Here is a 7490-nt window from a genome sequence, read left to right on the forward strand (position 1 = left end):
CTACGAACCATTCGGGCCTCTCTGTCCGGGATTTTCCTTGCCAACTTAGAAAGCACTGTGTCCCGTTTTCTAAGGACCCAGTTGGCCGTCAAGGAGAGTGCTTGGTAAGCCATAAACTTGAGGGCTTTCCCCCCGGAGGTGAGAAGGTCCGTCAGGAGACCTTGTTGCTCAGGATCGTCGGGGTCTGTGGAGGCTCGTACGTTCACCAACGTGGAGGCCCACCAGTCCAGCCATGAGGAGACGTTCACAAGATCCCTTGACATCTCCTCCATCATGGCGGCTTCAGTGGGTGAGAAGGACACAGGGGCTGAAGAGGCCCTTTCGTCCGAGCCGCCTTGTCCCAGGATGTCCAAGGCTGGGTCCACCCTACAGGGACCTGGGCGCCGTCCTTCCGGAATATAAACCTTGCCCTGTGGTTTGAGACCTTGGAGGAGTTTGGAGGCACTCTGGGACTTGGGGGCCTCCGCACTGCTGGCCACCAAGTTATCAATGTATTATTGTCCCAGTACTAGGTCTGGGGCGAGAGGAAGGGCCAGGGAGGACTTCGGCAGGGCGTCACGGTGAGTGTATCTCAGGAGGCTCGACCTCCAGGCATTCACCTTAGGCGCCGAGGGTTCTGGAATCCCATGGAGCCTCCTGATGAGACCTACCACCCTTCTGTAGGCGGAGTCCTCCGACGGGGAAGCCTCGCCTCCGTCGGCCGAGGCCTCGGCTTGGCGTGGGGGCGCCGTGCTTGGACGGAAGACAAGGCATTCTCCTCTTGGTTCCAGGGAGGTCGACCCGTAACCGTAGGGCGCTCCGTACGCGGGTGGGTCTCGCCGTAGGGCGGGAGTCACCGGCTCCGGGAGGACCTTCGACTGCCCCAAGGCTCTGGAAGAGGAGGACACGGTCCCGGTGGGATGACCCGACCACGGGAACCGGTCCTTCCTGCTCGACGACCGCCCCAGCTGGGCTGGTTCGGTCGGGCTGCCTTCTCGGAAGCGCGTTTCCCCCCGCTGGGCGGGGTGAACCGGAGGCCCGGAGGCCTCGAGGACTTGTGCCTAAGAGCGAGGTCCTTCCTGTGTGGCAGGTCGAGCGGTTCTAGGCTGTGCGTAGGTAGCGACAACCTAGAGGCTCGTTCACTGGACCGAGAGTCTGGAGAGCGGTGCCTTCTGGACTCTCCTGAAGGGACGTAGACCCATTCGCCGCCGGGAGAGACATCCCTCCTGTACTTACAGGAGTGAGAGCGGGGGCGCTTCCTGCTATGCCGCGACCTCGACCTGGAGCGGGAACGATCGCTTTCGGCCCGCTCTCTCTTCCGGTGTCGTTTCTCCCTGAGTTCTCCTCCGGAGGATGAATCTGCCTCCGAAGAGTCTGAGGGCGCCACGTTCCTCGCGTAACGGCTGCTCAAGTGATGCGCGGGGGAAGCTCTTCGCCGTCGATCGTCCGAGACAGGATGTTGAAGGAAGTCCTCGGGAACTGCTGTAGAGATCGAGGGCACTGAGTCTACTCTATCCCTGCTAGGAGGCCAGGGGCCCAGGGACACGTCCATCCTTAGCGGTGACCTCCCCAGAGTCTTCAGCAATTTCCACCCGAAGGCATCGCTACTCGGGCGGCGAACTCTAGCGTGGTTGTCCTCTGGAGGGGGAGAACCCGACGCACCGGCCCACGAGGGCGGGGGGGATTCCGAAATAGCAACACTGCCCCACACTGGGTCTTCTGAGGAAGCGTGATCCCCTGCCACGTGGCCCGATTCCCCCGAAGCACTAGCGGCCCTTCCGTTCTCTCCAGAGGGGCCAGCCCTTGGTTCCTCCCTCACACTGGGTTCACCGGGGAGAACACTATGGCTAACTATAACACTGGGGGCTTGTTGCCCACTCCTCTGCGAAGGAGACGGAGAGGCCGAGGCTTCGTCGGACCGATCACTGACCGACGGTAAAGAGGACACGCCACTCACTTTCTTGGGGGAACGCTTAGACGACTTCTTCTTCTTGGTACTATACCGTACCCACTGTATGCCGTCCCAACTTACGCACTCCGGACACGTGTCCGAGGAGGAGCAAACTTTACCCCTGCACGTGGAACAAAGGGAATGAGGGTCCACTTCTGGCTTAGAGAGGAAAGCCCCACACGACTTTCCGGCTCTAGGACCAGGGCAACGACGCACATGCTCCATCGTTCGCACACGAAGGGCCAAACTATTGAGTTACAAGAACACTGGATATACGCAAGGGGGGATGTACTGAAAACACTTTGCGAAAACGCACTACGCAGAAAAAACACAAGTCCCCACACTGGAAACACGTGGAATCACAACGCGCCAAAGGATCGAGAGTTAAGCGAGAGGGTGAGATGTTTCACATCTCACGACCAAGAACTTAATGAGGATGCTGACCCGGGAAGGCAGTGACCTGCCCTAATCCTGCCCTCAGGGCGTATCCTGGCGGCGGGGGTAGAAACTATATGGAGCGAGATAGGGGGGTAACGCGGGAAAATCTTGGTCGAGATTGAGAGGTCAAGTGACTCTCCTATAGAAAGTAGTTCTCGCTGAGTATATTGTGTCGGAACAAATATGTTATTAGTACAAATATAATTTACCCTATCTATATAAAATCATACAGTACATACTGTACGTAGCAAAGCAGGAAAACAATTTACGAGAGAGAGAGAGAGAGAGAGAGAGAGAGAGAGAGAGAGAGAGAGAGAGAGAGAGAGAGAGAGAGAGAGAGAGAGAGAGAGAAAGAGAGATTGATTTACGTACGTACAAATGTAAATTTTAAACAAAAAAAATATGATAGGTTACAACATGTAGACTTTAAAAACCTTCCCTTTAACTTAATGCATACAGTACTAAACTATAAAACAGGCACAAATATTATAATGTGAGAATATTAAAGTAAAAAATAAAGATTGTTACTGTACTCACCACGAAAGAAGTTCAAGAAAAACTTGAATGATGATGGCGATGAATTTGCTGCACAGTAGAAATGATGATGATGAAGCTGATGATGTGTTCTACTGTGCAGCCAGGTAGTATTTTACGTCTCTTCAGACGGAGGTGTCTTTTCCTGGGACACCTCTTCAACTTCTTCCTGGGAAACTTCTTCAATTTCTTCCGAAGGCGTACTAGCAGGAGGAACTGGCTCTTTTTTGCGAGGCTGGAAGAACATTGTGATCGGAAGTTGTTGCCGCTGCTTCTTTTTTCGATCTAAGAGCATCTTGTAGGGAGTCATTATGTCATCAACCTTGTTGCAGAATTGCATAGACCGAACCATATCCTCGTCCCACTCTTGCAACATTTCTTTCAACTCCTTCGCATGGTTGCAGGCCTTGGCAAGCCGTTCTAATGTTAAGCCCGTTTCTTCGATATTTTCTTGGGTCTCTTCCTGGGTTTCACTCTCTTCTTCGCTTGCCGATTTCGTCAGGTCTTCGAGGTCTGCGTCAGTTAGGGGCTGGGAATGGCAGTCCAAAAACTCGTCGACGTCTTCAGTCGTCATGTCGCCAAACCCGACACCTCCAATTATGGCAGCCAACTGCACAGATTTGCGTATCACAGAGTATTGGATTTCAGCAGGTGTAAATCCCTCGTCGTCGTAAACAATCTGGGGCCACAACTTCTTCCAGCTCGCATTCACGGTTGCAGGTTTCATCTCTTGCAGTGCCTTCTGAATATTCTGCAGGCACGTGGCTATGGTGTACTGCCGCCAGTACGCCTTCAAGTTAAAATCTTCATCCTCATCATCTTAGGCAGCATCCACACACGCAACGAGGTCCGCCAAGGTATTCTTCGTGTAGAGGGCCTTGAACGCCCTGATAACCCCCTGGTCCATCGGTTGAATTAATGACGTGGTGTTGGGTGGCAGGAACTCAACCTGAATGCCCTCATGCGACAGGTCAGTTGCGTGTCCACCAGCGTTATCCATAAGGAGAAGGATCTTGAATGGCAAGCCCTTCTCTAAGAGATATTTGCTGACTTGCGGGATAAAACACTGAAGGAACCAGTTGGAGGTCAGCATCTTCGTAATCCGTGTTTTTTTATTATGCATCCAGTACACGGGAAGGAGATTCTTATTTTTATTTTTCAAAGCGCGAGGATTTTTCGACTTATAAATAAGCCCCGGCTTTAGCAAAAATCCAACAGCATTGCCACACATCACGAGGGTAACGCGATCCTTGAATGCTTTAAAGCCAGAGGCTTTGGCTTCCTCTTTGAACAAGAAAGTTCGCGACGGCATTCTCTTCCAAAACAAGCCGGTCTCATCCATATTAAACACTTGTTCCGGCTTGTATACACCTTCGGCGATAATATTCTTGAATGTCTGGTTCGCATAAGTTTCAGCAGCGGCATTGTCAGCCGAAGCAGCCTCGCCATGCAGGGAAACGCTTTTCAGGGCGAAGCGTTTCTGAAACTTCGCGAACCATCCTTTGCTGGCGGAAAAACGTTGTTTCTGAGGCTGGGAATCAGTGGATGTCCCTGGTTGAGGATCATCTGCATCATCATCTTCTTCAGCATGGTTGCCGTCGTCGTCTTGAGGTTCCTTTGCAGCAAAATTCTCATACAAGCTCAAAGCCTTTGTTCGGATGGTGTTCGTATCCAAGGCTATGTTCTTCTTCCGGCAGTCAGCAATCCACACAGATAAAGCACCTTCCATGCGTACGATCGTTTTATTACGCGTTGTAACGACTCGCTTCGCTGATCTGCTAAAGGTGATTGCAGCCGTCTTTCTAATGTTTGCCTCGTCCTTCTTGATATAGCGAACAGTAGATTCGTTGATTCTAAAATGGCGCGCCGCGGCCGCGTAACTTCTACCGTCTTTTAACATATCGAGAAGCGTAACCTTCTCAGCAATCGTCATCATCCTTCGGTGGCGTTTAGGCTCACTACCAGCCTTAGTAGAAGCAGAACGCTTGGGAGGCATTGTACAGTAGGATTTGACAAAAAGTTAAACTTAAAAAGGTCGCACACAGCACAGATTAAACTTCACAAACTTAGGAACGTCTACTCAGCGATACGCGGTAAGAGAAAGTGGACGACCCGGGCCCGCGAGAACCTAGATGCTGGAAGCTGGAGATGCGGGCAAAACACCAATCACAGGCTAGATAACAAAACTTGAGTTCTGATTCGTCATCTATCAGTACTTGAACCAATCACAACCCGTCTTACAGTATATGATGCGTAGGTTACCAACTCAAAGTACAAGATACCCCGCGCATACCGTACGTACAGTATTAATAATAATAATAATAAATAATGATAATAATACAGTACAGTACTGTAATAATAATAATAATAATGATAATAATAATAACAATCATAATTTTATTAACAACAACAACAACAATAATAATAATAACAATAATAATAATAGCTTTACGTATGCTATTTTATTCTTTTGTAGGATGTGTGTGTGTGTGTCTGTCTCTCTCTCTCTCTCTCGTACGCTTATTCGAAATGTGATTTTTGCAACAAAGAATATTATTGGATGCAGTACTACGTACGTATACATACAAAAGATTCATGGAAAAGAAGCACATCCATTACATTTGTAGTACAGTAGTAGCCATCAGCAGCCTTACACCATTCTAATATTGTATGACTGCATCTGTTTTGCGTTTCATGTTCGATTTAATTTTACTACGTACTGTATACAGTACTGAATTATCGTATGATAATAATACAGTAATAATAATAATAATTTTATTAACAACAACAACAATAATAATAATAACAATAATAATACACGTAATAGCTTTACGTATGTGCGCTCTCTCTCTCTCTCTCGCTCTCTCTCTCTCTCTCTCGCTCTCGCTCTCTCTCTCTCTCTCTCGCTCTCTCTCTCTCTCGCTCTCTCTCTCTCTCTCTCTCTCTCTCTCTCTCTCTCTCGCTCTCTCTCTCTCTCTCTCTCTCTCTCTCTCTCTCTCGCTCTCTCTCTCTCTCGTACACTTAGTCGAAATGTGATTTTTGCAACAAAGAATATTATTGGATGCAGTACTACGTACGTATACATACAAAAGAATCATGGAAAAGATGCACATCCATTACATTTGTAGTACAGTAGTAGCCATCAGCAGCCTTACACCATTCTAATATGGTATGACTGCATCTGATTTGCGTTTCATGTTCGATTTAATTTTACTACGTACTGTATTATCGTATGATCACATTCTCTTTTCGTGTTTTATTTCTTTCTGTGCTGAATTATATATATGTAATGCAATGAACAATCAGTAAGAGCAGATATTACTAATTACAGTATTAATGGAATTACAGATAACGAAATGTATCGTATTTGGGGGTCTTCAGATTTCGCGGTATTTTCGAAATTTCCGGAAAATCCGCGATATGTATATATATATGGGTTATGGAAAAAACCCGCGAAGTGGTGAATCCGCGATGGTCGAACCGCGAAGTAGCGAGGGTTCACTGTACCCTCCTCATCAGACAGAATGGGGGAAAAGCGTATACGTCGATGTTGTCCCACCGTTGTTGAAAAGCATCTTGCCAGAGAGCCTTGGGGTCCGGGACTGGGGAACAGTACAGCGGCAGTTTGAAGTTCAACGCTGTCGCGAACAGATCCACAATCGGGGAACCCCACAAAGTCAGGACTTTGTTGGCTACTTGACGATCCAAAACAGAGCCTTACATCGGATACGTCCTCTGGGAGCAGCAGGCAAACCATCGGCAGTCCTCCGAAGAGGAGTCTCTGTCAGCGAACTCCCCTGGGGGGTAGAATCACCCACAGGAGAGACCGTTGGAGTTAGTTCCTCCTTCGAAGGATGTACGGAGGGGGGAGCTAAGCCTTCAGCTACAACAGGAGCAAGGGTTTGAACACTCTCATTGGAAGCCTCTGCCACAACAGCCTCGACAATAGACAGAGGGTCAACCTCCGCTACCGCCGGTGACTGTTTGACAGCTGATCCCAACCTGATCATGTCAAACAGGGCTTCCTTGGAGGGCGAACCCTGAAGCCCCAAAGAAGCCCAAAGCTGCAAAAGATCATCATTATTAACATCAGGAGAAATAATTAAATCCTCCCCCGGGGGAGGAGGAGGAGCTGCCTCGCTATGGGAGGCAACTCCCTCTCCCAAACCCCAAGATCGGACAACAATACGGCCTACGCTACAACTCGACGGCCTCTCACAAGAAGCCGACCGAGTGGGAGCTTCGGAGGTGGTTTGGGCTACGGAAGAAGAGTCCTTAGGATTTTCCTTCTTCAAAGAAACCTTTGAAAGAGAAATATTCCGTTTGGACTTCTTCTTCCGGCGCCGGGAAAACCTCTCCCACTGGGAGGTAGGCCACTCCCTACATTCAATAGATACGTTATCACTCTCACACCGTTGACCCCTACAATAAGGGGATAAGGTGTGTGGATCCGTGTCGATTGAAGACATGAAGGTCCCACAAGGGCGGTCAGGTAACCCAGGGCACTTCCGTATTGTAGAGGCCAACTTCACAACACTAGAAAAGAAAAAGCAAAAGCAATGATTAAATGGCTGTCGTGTAGGCGAGG

The 7490-nt window shown here is 49.2% G+C and overlaps 1 protein-coding gene across 2 annotated transcripts in view; it reads right to left on the reverse strand.

Annotated features, from left to right (window-relative positions):
- Positions 1–7490, reverse strand: part of LOC137620738 (26S proteasome non-ATPase regulatory subunit 4-like) — a 101671-nt gene that overhangs the window by 66385 nt on the left and 27796 nt on the right. The window lies entirely within an intron of this gene.

The sequence above is a fragment of the Palaemon carinicauda genome, chromosome 27 (genome assembly GCF_036898095.1).
Source record: "Palaemon carinicauda isolate YSFRI2023 chromosome 27, ASM3689809v2, whole genome shotgun sequence".
Classification (NCBI taxonomy): domain Eukaryota; kingdom Metazoa; phylum Arthropoda; class Malacostraca; order Decapoda; family Palaemonidae; genus Palaemon; species Palaemon carinicauda.